Below are 13,490 nucleotides of genomic sequence, written 5' to 3' on the forward strand. Positions count from 1 at the left end.
GTGGGGTTTTCAATCTTTACACAGAGCCTAAAATAGCCTTGTGACATTTCTGCTTTGCTAGCCAGTATCACACAGAGACTCTAGTATCCATGAGGTTGTCTACATCGTCAGCAAGGCCGCAACCTTTGACCTCAGCCCAGAGGGGGGAGGTGTATATATGCTCTCTTGTACATTTTTTGTCTACACCTCCCCCCCAATGTTCAAATGCTAGCTAGCTACAATGGGACCCTTAGGGGTACCCAAGATGAATAAATAAGGACATGCTTGCGTACCCTGCTTTAGCATAGGCATGAGCATTTCAGTCTACTGATGCATCATGGGAGCTTTTCTTACAAAATCAGAGATAAACAACTTGCTCTTCATCCCTATAGACACGCGGTGCTGCTATCGCTTGGTAGCAACACACACTTGCTTAAAGCTTTAAGCTTGTGTTGCTTCCCTATCATATTCTGCTGTCCATGTTCATCCACGTTTGCAAGCTGGAGATGAACCATGCGCTCCATGTGGCCTTTGAAACTCACCACTCCTGCTTCAAGGAGAAAGCCAAACCCTCCCCAATGCTCCTCAACTTCCCCCTGCACTCCATCCGAAAGCCAGACGTGGATCTGTGCCAGGCCAGGCAAAACCGCTTTGTCCCTCCAGGCATCGCACCCCATTATCCTCCTAGGAATCACATCAGCATTGAGATGGAGGGATGTTTTTCTGTAGCACTTTTGAGCTCAAAGCACTTCCTGGCTTCTTGGCGAAACACAAAAAAAAAAAAATAAAACAGAGAGGAAAAAGGTCAGGCTAACTGCTGTTAACCCAAGGTGGAAGGCCAGGGCGGCTGACACAAAGCCGATGTGGAGATGCCAGAGAACAACTGAGGACTCAAACGCCCACGAAAGCCCGAGAAAGAGGGAGCGCGCAAGTTTCGAGGATATCGTAGGCAGTACTGTGATTGGGAACGATTAATACGCCGGGCGAGCGGCCTTTGGAAGTGTTCCAAAATTGATCTCCCACAATCCCGAGGCTCAGTTTCAGATTAGGCCTCGCGCAGGCGACACCACAGCTACCATCATCCAACCCCTTCCACTTCTTGCCTCCATGCATGATTCTTGCTGTATGACTCACTCTGCTTGAGCATTCTTCCGGAGAGAACAGCGCTTACATTATCCCTCAGATTCTAATACAGCATAATCATGTTGCCGGTACCTTTTCATTTCAGTGGCTCTTTACTTCTTCGGGGTAATATTCTTGGGCGGAAAGCTGTAAGGAAATGCAATGTTTTCAAGAAAGCTCGCGTATATGAGCCCCTGTTCTTAAATTGGAGTCGCCTGGATGCTAGCCTTTCGCCAGAATCTAAAGCAGAGACCGTCTAGAATCATTATGAGTACTTTTTAACAGTTCAGTAAATTGCAGTGCCTAACGCTCATCTGTTGTGCCCCTCATCTGGTGACATGTGCGATGAAAACGCAATGCCAGGAAAAATAAACTCGTACTCAAAGAAATATTTGATGCAATAGATATCCAAAATGTAATTCTAGTCTACAACCATTTCTGTCTGGAAAGTATTATTTTGCTTGTCTACATTGAAAAAATAGATATTTGACTTTGTCAGGCCTGGGAATGAGAGTGGTATTTGTGACCTCTCCCAGATTAAAGATGAGAGAGCTGTCACCCTGTGCTGGGTCCACATTCCCACGATTCCTTACAGGGGTGCGCTGGCTTGCAGGCCCCTAGCAGGCATGTTCTTTTTTGACGAGCATAGTTAGCGAGGTGCTGATGAAAGTGGAGAGGCTTAACCATTTTGCCTCACCTGAGTACCCTCTCAAATTAGCACAGGAGCCCTGTTGCCTGTCACACAGCGGGCCCCGGCTCAACAGATTCAGTTGCAGTGTGAGCATTCATGTCTGTGTTGCTGCCCGCTGATGCAGGTTTTGTGGTATAAAGCAGTGTATTGTGGTTGTGTTGAGGTCTTAAGAGACCGCAGCTGGCGCAAAACAAATATTTTGGAATGTTTTTTACCAAAATGCGCTTTTTACATTATTTTTTAAATTTGTATTAGTATAGGATATATAGTTTTTATAGTTTAGACTTATATAGTTATTAGTTATCTATAGTTTTTATAGTTTAGACTTGGTTTAAAATATACCTGATGATCTTGTTTTAAAATGGACTTGCGGCCGCTTTATAATATAATTCTGATAAGTTTATATCTATGTAATTAATTTCATAGTGTGTGTGTGTGTGTGTGTGTGTATAATTAAAATAGAATTTAATCATTTAACCTATTGATGACTACAAAAACTAATCAAATATAATTTAGCATTTTAAAAATCACATAAAATAAGAGGTTAGGTTTACATATTTTTTTAAAATCGCACACACACACAATAAATTTCATATATAGTTTTTGAAATGTATCACTTCATAAATATAAAGTTATTTAGTGTTTAAAACATAAATATGAAATGTAATATATAAATTCTATGTAAAAAAGTATAGTGTGTTTGTGTGGCACGCAAGGAACAAAACACTCTGCCTGTTTAATATAACTCCTCCTCTCTATACATATCTTTAACCCACTCATTTTTCAGTGCAGAAATATAAAAGCTGGATATCCTCCACCTCCATATCATCAAGCAATTAGGTTAGTTTGCCCATCTTTTACTCTAATGTTACATTCGACAGGCAGCAATAGGATAATCAAGACCGTGTCAGATGACAGCGCGACCCCACAGGCAGACAGTCATCCTCTTTTCTCCCTCTATACCTCATAAATTTTATTCAGCATTGATTTCCACACCAATCTATCAGCCTGACAGCTGCTCTCTCTCCCACTCTGACTTAACTCCAGACTTTGTGTCAGGCTTTTTTTCTCATTTCCTCCTTGCCTCTGTTTGTCTGTGGATATTCATAAATCACATTAATCCATAACAACAACCTTTTTAACCAGCGGATCTCCACATGCACCCTTGCCAAAACACACACACACACGACTCTCTGTCTGGGTTGCCTGTCACTGGACCTGTGAGAAGTTCAGTCCATTTCAGGGGATGGGCACTGTTCCTCCACCCTCTCCACTGCACCTGTCTGCTTTCCGAGACGCTCAGCCTCCTGCGCCAAGAACAGGTCGAGCACCGGCGTTCCCCGTGACCGCACATCCGCTTCGGTCAGCGAGTTCACCATCAGCATCACCCATACGGGCCTCTTGCGTTCCCAGTTCCCTGCGATGGCGTTGAAGAGGTAGTCTGCATAAAGCCCCCGGCCACGCTGGTCTGCCGTCATCCAGAAGGGCATCATGTGTTTGACATAGTCCAGGTGGCGCTTGAGTCGGCGGTACAGATTGCGTGGCAGTAGCGTCTGGAGGTTTTCTCCATTGGGCAGAAGTTGGCAGCCTAGTGAGTTTTGAGATGGTTAGGGGATCTGTGAGATCCAGTTCAAAGAAACACATTGGTGCTGTGATCTGAAAGGGCCCGCTTTGAGCTCTCGGGGATGTAGTCCCAGACTCGAGTGTACGGGACGTGGATTGTCCCAAACAGATAGGACGGAGCGTAAGGAGGAGGCCGTTTCACAGTCCACAGGAAGGAGTTCATGTCTTTCTGCTTGATAAGGAAAAATGAAGAGGAGGTTTTAGGGTCAAAGGGTCAAACATCAAACTGAAAGAAATACTTCAGTGTTACAACTCAAATAACTTCATTTTGAGAAGATTAGCTTATGCATTTGGTAAATCTCAATTTTATTATCATAAGAAATCATAATCTTTATGAAGCAGCTGGATAAGACACTGATACAACAACCTCAAACTGCATTCCAAAGGTCACAGGCATTCATATGCATTAACTTTTTCCTAATTTGAAGTCAAACCAGGGGAAAAAAGCAGTGTATAGTAGCTGTGTCACAGAGGACTTGGTTCATGCCAGTGCACTGATAGAGCTGGCGTATTAAATCTGTGGTGGACAATGTTTAAACTGGGGTTCTTAGTTTACAGTGTGCCTCTCCTCGTAAAAAGGGCCTTACACTCTGCAGCGCGGCAAACCTCTGCTGTTCTGCACCCTCTGAAACTTTAAAGTATTTACTAGTTGCTGAGGCTGTCAATAGCTGTGCCCTTGTAAAAATGTAAACCTTCAATGAACAACTCACTCTTAAACGGTAAACCTTTCAATTTAATGAATTGTTCAACCACCTCAGATCAGGAAAAAGCAGTTAAGAGTTTATTAACCACGAGTCAGAGCTGATGTTAATGAAGGAATTGCAAGTGATGTTTGACAATTCTTTCACCCCCAGATATCTCATGCTTGCTTACATTAAGAAATGCTGTTCATACAGAAATTATTTGAATACAACTCCTCTATAATTATTTTTGAATTAATGTCATTTTAATATTTTTGTCAGGGTGTAACATGCAGAATATAATTTTGCTGTCATGTGAAAAAAGAGAGGATACTTTTATTTCATGATGTGTGTGTATAAAACATTTGAAATTTTTAAATAGAAAATAAGGACTGCAACAAAAGTGTGTTTTAGTACTTTTTTCCTCGATGGTTACACCACGTGACATTTTAGGCTCATAAAATCAAAATATATATTTTTTTAAAAATGGTATAATGTGTTTCAAGAATGTATGAAACCAACATATAATAAAAAGTTTAGATTGTATTTTTAAGAACTTGGCACGTATTAATACTAGCTTTTCTAATCGTGTGTGTGTGTGTGTGTGTGTGTGTGTGTGTGTGTGTGTGTGTGTGTGTGTGTATATATATATATATTAATCGAACATCCTTATTTCTCATTGATTTTAATGTGCCTCGACAAACTGAACTTATGTATTTCTTTGTATTTTTTTTTTTTTAGCTCTTAACGACTAAATGGCCACGTGTTCGCGACTGCTCATATCTTCATATTGTATTTGGACACCTGTGGAAATGGCTCGAATACTAACCAGCTTTACTGGAGAGAACATTATAAAGTAATATATTCTGTATGAGCAGGTCACATTCACAGACCCTCTGCTCTGCTTTATGGAGTAATTTCTTAACTAAAAACAGGCCTCGCAGCGAGAGTACTCGCGCATTATGAATTACATTAAGAATGCACAGGTCATGTCCTGGACAATAGGACCATTAATGATATAACTCTCCAGGAAAAGATAACAATTAATTGTCAAAACAAAAGAAAGGTAGAACGTTTGCGTGCATAATGCATTAAATTTCTTTATATTTAACAAAGACTTGTTAAGAGACTGACGAAGACTTAAACGCTCAGTTGAATGAGTGAAGAACTCAAAATCTTCTCTTTGAAATCTCTTTGAAAACTTTGGGATAGTCAGTATTACATATGTTTTATGGAATATAATGTATCTCTCCTCCTCTACTGATGATGAATCTTCTCCTCCACACACTGTATGGCTCAGATGAAGCTAGACATTAATTGCGTTTAACAGCCTCGCGCAGTTGCCAAATCATAATGAAGTAAATATGCTCGATAACTACTTTAACAGTTCTCGTCTCAATGAAACTTGATCAGTTTATGGGGGTCAGTGAATTTTTTTCCATATAAATGCATTTTAAGTCTATTCACCCGTGGGGCTTCCCCCTTTTTCCTTTGACACATAAACTGGCACTGCACTGGCAAGATTTTAGCAGTATTTCACTTGGCACAAAATTCATTTTTCTGGCCCAGATTTCTATAATTACACGACAAGAAGTGACACGCAGCTGGCTGGACGCCACTAAATAACTGTTGTTTTAAAATAGATTGCTCAGTTGATTACTGAAATGCAACAAATACTATATTATAAAAATATTTGTCTTCGTAGCAAATATGTCACTATAAAAATGTCTATGTCTATTAAAATTTACATTATAATAGGCTATTTTATGTATACTTTTATTGTTAATGATATGAAGAACAACATCGTGCAGAATAATTAAATAAGAAACGAAAACGCCACTGAACCTCACAGCAAAAGTAGTTAATGTTTTATTTTAAAATAGCATTTAAAAAAAAACGTTTTGATTTTTTTGAAAATTGGTTAGTTTTTTTGTGGCCTGACAGTTGGTTAAGAATAAATTACAGTCTAATGAAAAAGAATGTGCAAATTTTTACCAGTTTTAATTTTAACCCTTTTTCCTTTAATTGTATCCAACTAAAAAAAAAAAAAAAAAGAAAGAAAGAAAAAGAAAAAAAATCCTAAAAGTTAAACTGAACTTTTATCAAACATACAGCCATTCTAATGATTTCGACTCGGATTTTAAATTGAATTATTTCAGTTTTTGGTAATAAAAGCAACTCTTTAAAATAACAGAAGATCAAACAGCGAACCAGTCTCCTATAACAATATCATGCATGATAGATCTTGATGACATGCCATTTACGAGCTTCTGCAAAGGTGCGTGCAGTGCGCGCGAAGCAGCTTCACAATGTGCGCACTAAGCAAACTCACCGATACGGGCTTGTCACATTTTCGCGTGCTCTGGTGTGTGTCCCGGGGTGAGCCCACTTGAAACAAAGCGCATAAAGTTACCAACCATCGTAGTCCCCAGTGACAGTTCATTTCGAGATGAGAGGGCACGGGACACCTCACGCTTCCCTCAGCTCCGTTACCTCTGTTGTTTAAAACTTGTTCCTGGCTTCACAGCACAAATACAATGTTTTCCGCCGGTGATGATTGTGGGCTCACATTTGCCGTCTCGAAAGGAAAGCATTCTGCCCCTCCGCCATTCTCCTGCCCCAGACTTTCAAAGAGATTCGCGTTGTCTCCTGTCTCTCTCTCTTTCTCTCTTTCTCTCTCTCTCACTCTCTCCAGCTGCCCAGCTGTGGAGAGCACAAACTCTATTCTGCGCCCCTCAAGTTTCCATTTTAACTGCGCTGAGAACGTGAAACGCCTTGAATGTTTCCCCCTCTGCTTGTTAAGAGGAGGGGAGAACAGGTTCTTTCGGAGGACGAGAGTTTAACAGTTCGACGGTCATGGAACAGAGCACTGGTCTACACTGTTCACTGAAAAAATACACTGGCCATTAGATGGATGATTACTTTTAAGCAGATGTATTAAGACTGTAAAAAATACGGTTAAATTTACTGTAAAACTGAGATCTGTAGTGCTATAATGTTTAGTAGCTCTGTACAGTGTTTAGTAGACCTACTATAATGTTACTACATATAGTTTGTCCCGAAAAAATAGCCTACTAATAACCACTGTAATATTACAGGTGGTACCGTAAATTATCATACCACATGATGAACAATTACTAAAAATGTATAGGCAGAGCACAGTGTTATTCACACAAAAACACCAGTGGTAACCCACAGGACAGTGCATCATGCAATAAGTATTAACTAAACAACATAAAATGTAACATAGATGTACTGATTTAAAAAAGAATTCTAAGTATTTTGATGAATAGAATGTGATGTGTCCTGCTGGGACTTCAGGGAATGTTTTTGCTGTGTTTCATCTAAATTATAACTTGCATGTATTATCTTGCTAAACATAGTTTTTTAACTGAAATATATATTTTAAGTCATACTTTTTTTTAGTTCCATAAAACATTTTACAGTAAAATTGCATGGCCATTTTATCCATATTCAAAAAGTCATTGATCACTATGTTAACGTTCCGTAATAGCTACATTGTTTTTTCTAATTAACGGAAAACATTTTGCATCTATTTTAGGGGGTCAAAATAATCCGACAGTCACTCAGCAGTTACAAGATAACTTTTTTTCCTTTGAGTTGTTTTCCACACAGTACAAACTGATGCTTTCTGCATGAATTTGTTTGTTGTTTTTGTAAAAATGTGAAGCATTCTGTAGCCTATAGAAGGCACGCCATCGGGTCTTTTAACACTTAAATATTTCATTTCTGGCATATTGAACCGTTTACCCTCAATTCATCACTGTCACTGTCTATTTGACAGTAATGTGCCGTGGCCATTGACTCTAATCATTTTTGCATTGACGTGTTCTGGATCGCAGGCGTAGCTATGATTAATGAATCTAAGCATTGTAGGAAGTAATGCCTGCAAAAATAATTTTAAGTTTGTTTTTCATTCCAGGTCTCGTTAAGGATGTGTAATTCTGGCAAGTACCACTGAACAATGAATGGCTGTGTTGAAAGCCAGTTGTCGTTTTTCCGCGGTGCCAGCTCTGGTGCCGTGACCCGTGTTATTGTCCGAGTGGACGGCCGAGTGACAGTGTCAAGTAGTGGGCAATTATCATAGGGATCCTTCAAAAACGAGTGCTACATAGAGCTCCGCTGGTGACAGCAGAAAGGGTCAACACAAGAGCCCCTTTGTGTTTCCATCATGTCTCATTCCCAGACTCTCCACAGGTCTTGCATGAGGCTCCAACGCAGGCGTACTTGCTCTTACCTACTGTATTTTCTGTCGGCTCAGTGATTACACCACACTGATTACAGCCTTATTTTTGTTTATGTGAGTGCGAGCCTGCTCAACAAGGCCTTGATGATGTGCAGTGTCAGTAAGTTTTAAGCCCAAAAGCAGCACATTTCAATCACAAGTGTTGATGAACGATAAATTATATATCTGGTTACAGTTTAATGAATGGCTCAAGCTAAAATGCCCTTCCTCGCAGTTTCCCCTGCATGCTGTAGTTATATAGTAAGAGATTCACCGAGAGTCAGTTTTCAGTCTGAATGATAGATAATCCCATGTAATTGTGTTATTTCTACGGCTCATTGACCGTATGCGCCGTTTAGCGGGTTTATTTGACTGTTACTCTCATGGAGATCCCACATCTGCCTTCTCTCATTTTGTGTGTTCTATTATTGAGGGCTTTTACCCTTCGTGCTTGTCTTCTGTTTCACCTGTGAGCCACCTGCAGATGCACTTACCTGTTGAAACCATGCCTTGCAAGAGTTGGGGTCTGAGGGTGATTTTCACATTCTTGGCTGGTGATTGCCGCAAAGTATGTGACAGAATAGGCTAGGCCTATTCCTGGATCTGCTCCAGAACTTGAAGCACATATAGCCTATATATGTTGTGCACTCGGATAGTGGAAAAAAACAGTTGAAAGTTAGTGTTCTGGTTGTTTCTTTAATGGATGCCTTGGGACACATACGCTTAAGAGCTCGGATGTGTTTTTTTTCTTAAAGGGCGCACTTATGGTCACACTGTCATAGTCTGTATCTGCGTTCATTCAACTCATCGTCAGACTGAACTCTTCAGTTAGACTTTCAACCAAACAAACACCTTGACAGACCAGTCTGTGCTCTCATATGCCATCAAGCTGCTTTTGAGATGGAGTGGGTAATGTCTTTCACCTCAAGGTTCCTCAAAACGCGTGTATTTGTGTTCCTGAGGCCGAGAACTGACACTTTGATGTTTCACAGCGCACCCCCGAATGTGCTCAAGATTCATGATTGAATCAAGATGAAATCACGCCATATATATTTAAAGCTCTTTTGTACTTTTTTTAGTTATTTATTTATGTATTTATTTATTTTTTTTGTCCATACCTGTGCAGTTTAACTTGTTTATCTTTAAAACGGTGCCCTCTATTGCCCATTCACAGTATTACAACAGGCTGTGAGAGCAGACTAAAGTCATTGTGCCGCTCTCGGTAACCTAAGATGAAGTCAAACAAAAGGGAAAGTTCCCAGTGAGAGGGGTGAAAATTAAAACAACCTAGTTCGAACCCTGCAGATGTTTGCTCATCCTGACATCCTGGCATGATACAATTACTGTAGTTCAGTGGTAACTTTCAAATAACTTTTAAATTGTCCCATAAACCTAAAATATACCGCTTTTTTGTAAATACTGAGGTATTGTTGTGGTTTATGGTGCTCTGGATTTCCTAAGAGGTCCTCACAGAAGGGGGTTTCAAGTGTCATTCAGGGGTCAGTAGGCCATGAGTCCAATGAACTAGTAATAAACCAGCCTGTGGAAAAAAATGTGCACTTAAATGGGTTTAAGATTTCACAATCTTCATGCCAAAACATGAAGAACTTGTGTAGTTTTGACAGCAAAGTGTAGCAAACTACAAAAACAATAAAAGGAGACGACTCTTTTTACGACGGTTTGAAGCATCTGTTGTGCGGCGCTTTCCTGGCGTGTGCTCACACGCAGACAAAGACTGTCAGGATATCTCATGAATCAGTATAGGAGAGATGGAGAGAAGGTGGGGGGAGGTGGAGAGAGTCAGATGATGATAAGATTGGAAGGCGACAGACGGATGGTTGTTCGCTTTCTGTGAGACTGTGATGGAATTTCTTACAGATCGAATTCGACAGAGTTGCTGCTTCCAGGGAATATCAGAAACTGTGGATGGAATTGTTTAGCTTTGTTTGTTTGATGTTGGAAAAGGCTTAACTGGCTTGTTAGTGTATGTATGCAGGAGAGAGAGAGCGGAAAAAGAGCACATTTTGTGTTCATAACCTCACAAGACACTGAACAATCACATCAAAGAGCTTGCAAACAAAGGCTTCCTATAATGCAACACTGCTTTCTTTTAGATCAGAGATTATATGTGTAATTGCATGATGATCTATGGGGGACCCCTGTTATGGCTTCATCTGTTACTGGGGTCTCTCTGTGTTACAGTCTGAATAGACTGAATAACAGCATCTTTTCATGCACAATTGTACAATGAGATCCAAAAAGTACTACTGGTTAAAATTGTGGTGGTTTTAATATAGTGAGACCTGGAAGTCTGGATTTGAACAAAAGGAAATCATAATATTATGGAAATAACAACCTGGCCACCATTGTCAGGCAGCAGTGCATTCACATTCACCCAAATCGCTTATCTTTGTCCAAGAGATGCTCATGCATAGCAAACTGGCAACAGGGGATCTAGAATTTCCCACAAAGACAGAGGTACTCCGTACTGAAGCCGGTGTAAATCACATATTTCTCAGACCGTGGTAATTATAGGGTTTGCAAGAGCACTTAATCTGACCAAAGCAGGCAAACATTTATTGTCATAAATTTGCCAATCACACTGTTCTGACACACCGTTAGATGTAGTGTATCATCTTCTGTTTAAAATGTACTTGGGTGAAAATGGGTGGGGGGGTGGCCAGAGAGCTGCCTAAGAAAATACAGCGAGGCCTGTTTCCTGGCTGCAGCGTACTGTGTGGGGTTTTATGAGTGGTGAAATCTTAACCATGTTTATCTAGCGTTTTTCCAGTATTCTTAAAGAACATCTTAGTTTCTTGACCTGGATTGCTTGTCGGATTTTGAAACAGCTTGGCATTGGGTGGATGCTGTGCGTGTACTTGGTTGACAAGTACGCTTAGTCTTTTTAAATCAATAATGAATACATTTATGTATTATTTTTTATGAATGTTGTTCACAGTGGACAATCTTCAATACTAAAATGCTGAAAAAAATATTATTATTTTTTTATTAATCCAGGTAATTACTTACAGAACATTCTCTTGTCTGCAAAGTTTTGTACCTTATGTAATAAAGGCACAAAAAAAATATTTAAAAAATGCATAAATATATGTAAAAATATAAATTTTTGCGTACAATATTTGACATTTTCTTGCAAAACAGAGATTTTTTTTTTTTAACTTTTGTTAAAGGAGGTGAAAGGGCTAAAAACTAACATTCGGTTCATTCTATTACTTTCAAATGATTAAAAAAATAATTATCAAATCTGTCTTTTTCCACATCTAGAGATTTTTTTTTTTTTTTTGACAGCCTCTTTAGATATGTTCATATGAAGACATCTTTAAGTCTTGCAAAAAAAGATGGTTAGCTGATTGTTAGCTTTCTCATGCTGGTACTTTTAAATGTTTTTTGTGTGTCCATGCTGTGATTTGAGGTTGTGCTGATTATTTCTGTCTCAGAAATCATAGATAAATCACAGCGGGCCAGCGGGGCATGGGAGAGAGATGTGGACTGCTTCCCCAGTCTGTCAATTAGACAGAATTGCAATGCCATTTTTCAAAACTCACAGAAGTGCATTACAAATTCTGTCAAAACTATCACTTTCTTGTCATGCTTTATTTTGTGTAATGTCCTTCATGAAGTAGGCTACTTCACCGGATAAATAAAAATCAAATAAATATCTTGTCAAGCATTTTATGTCTTACAAAAATGACTGAAAGGGGAGACCAAAACAAATTCAATGACCTAAAGCTCTCCAGGGATACTATAAGTGCAAGTAATTTTCTCAGGAGGGAAAAAAATGCTCTGCTTTTCTTTTCCATGAAAGGATCTGCACTCCCTGACACCACAGTCATCCTGCTTTCCTTTACAGTTTGTTTTCATCCAGTGCTGTCAGTAAACAGCACAATCCGATCCTGTCTTTTTTGTTCTGCTGCATGTTTTCAATTTCAGCTCACAAACTGTTGTTGCTCTCTGGCTCAAACCCAGAAGCAAAGAGAAGCTGTCAGTAGAGACATGATAAAGCCTAGGAAACATCCCACCCACCTATTCCTTCAACAACCTCTCTTCTCAACGAACGGCGCATAACCGAAAAAAAAAACAGTGTGAGTGTGGGCGCTTCCAGGAAAAGCTCAGCTCTCATTTTCTGCTTCTTCTGCTGATTCTGAGCATGTGTCTGAGCTTTTACTGTAATCTACTGTACGCATAGGAAAAGGAACGCGTTATGCTGTTTTCATTTTGTGATTTGTTTAATTGTCCTGCCAGCGGCCTTGGCCTGACGTGCCCATGTTTGTGCAGACGCATTTCACGCACAGTTTGTATGGAAGAAAATTATGCCAGTATGTGCATTTCTGTGTGAGACATGAATGAATCATTCACGTCACTTTTCCAGGCACGAAGAGTAGTGTTAAAATCATTATCATATTCAGAAATAAATCATTAATCATTAACTTTGATGATGAGGTGGATGACAGAATGTTTAATTGTTGTGTTTTTAAAATCTTAAAACAATACGTTAAAAAGTTTTTAAAGTAAAGTTTTACTTTAAAGTCCACTTTTAATAATTGTTTTAATAATTGTTACAGTATTTAAATGCATTAAATGCAAATTTCAGTATTACATTTAAGGTTACTATATTTTAAATGTACTAAATTGCTACTTCTTGAGTACAAAAATGTAATTTCAAATATATTTAAGCATGTGAAATACAAAAGTACATTTTAGTTTTTTTTTTTACCATAAATGCTTGTCAGACATTCAGCTGTATACCATATCCATTTCTTAAATTCCAATAAAAGTAATTATGCAATTATGTATAATATAAGTGGATCAAAAAAACACTTATTGCATTTAGAATAAATTTAAATTATAATATATTTTCATTTTATATTAAATAACATGCAGTTAAGTGTCTGAAAGCATTAGATTCAGAAGTATATTATTTATGTAATGCGTATGTGAAAGTATGTTAAAGTGTACTTGTTTTTCGCAAAGGGTTTGCATTTCAGAAGTTTCAGCGAGACTCAGTTTCACTGGGCCGGACCCCCTACTAAAGCCTTTAGGGGTTTGTTTTAAATGCATGGGCAAAGGTGAAGGACTCTGTTTGCCTAAAACACACACCACTCAACAGGGGGGGGTTAAAAACACAGCA

General features: G+C 39.1%; 1 pseudogene; it reads right to left on the reverse strand.

Annotated features, from left to right (window-relative positions):
- Window positions 1-3,001: 3,001 nt before the first annotated feature.
- LOC122138329 lies at window positions 3,002-6,877 on the reverse strand (annotated as a pseudogene).
- Between the last annotated feature and the right edge of the window lie 6,613 nt (window positions 6,878-13,490).

The sequence above is a fragment of the Cyprinus carpio genome, chromosome B8 (assembly GCF_018340385.1).
Source record: "Cyprinus carpio isolate SPL01 chromosome B8, ASM1834038v1, whole genome shotgun sequence".
In the NCBI taxonomy this organism is placed as follows: domain Eukaryota; kingdom Metazoa; phylum Chordata; class Actinopteri; order Cypriniformes; family Cyprinidae; genus Cyprinus; species Cyprinus carpio.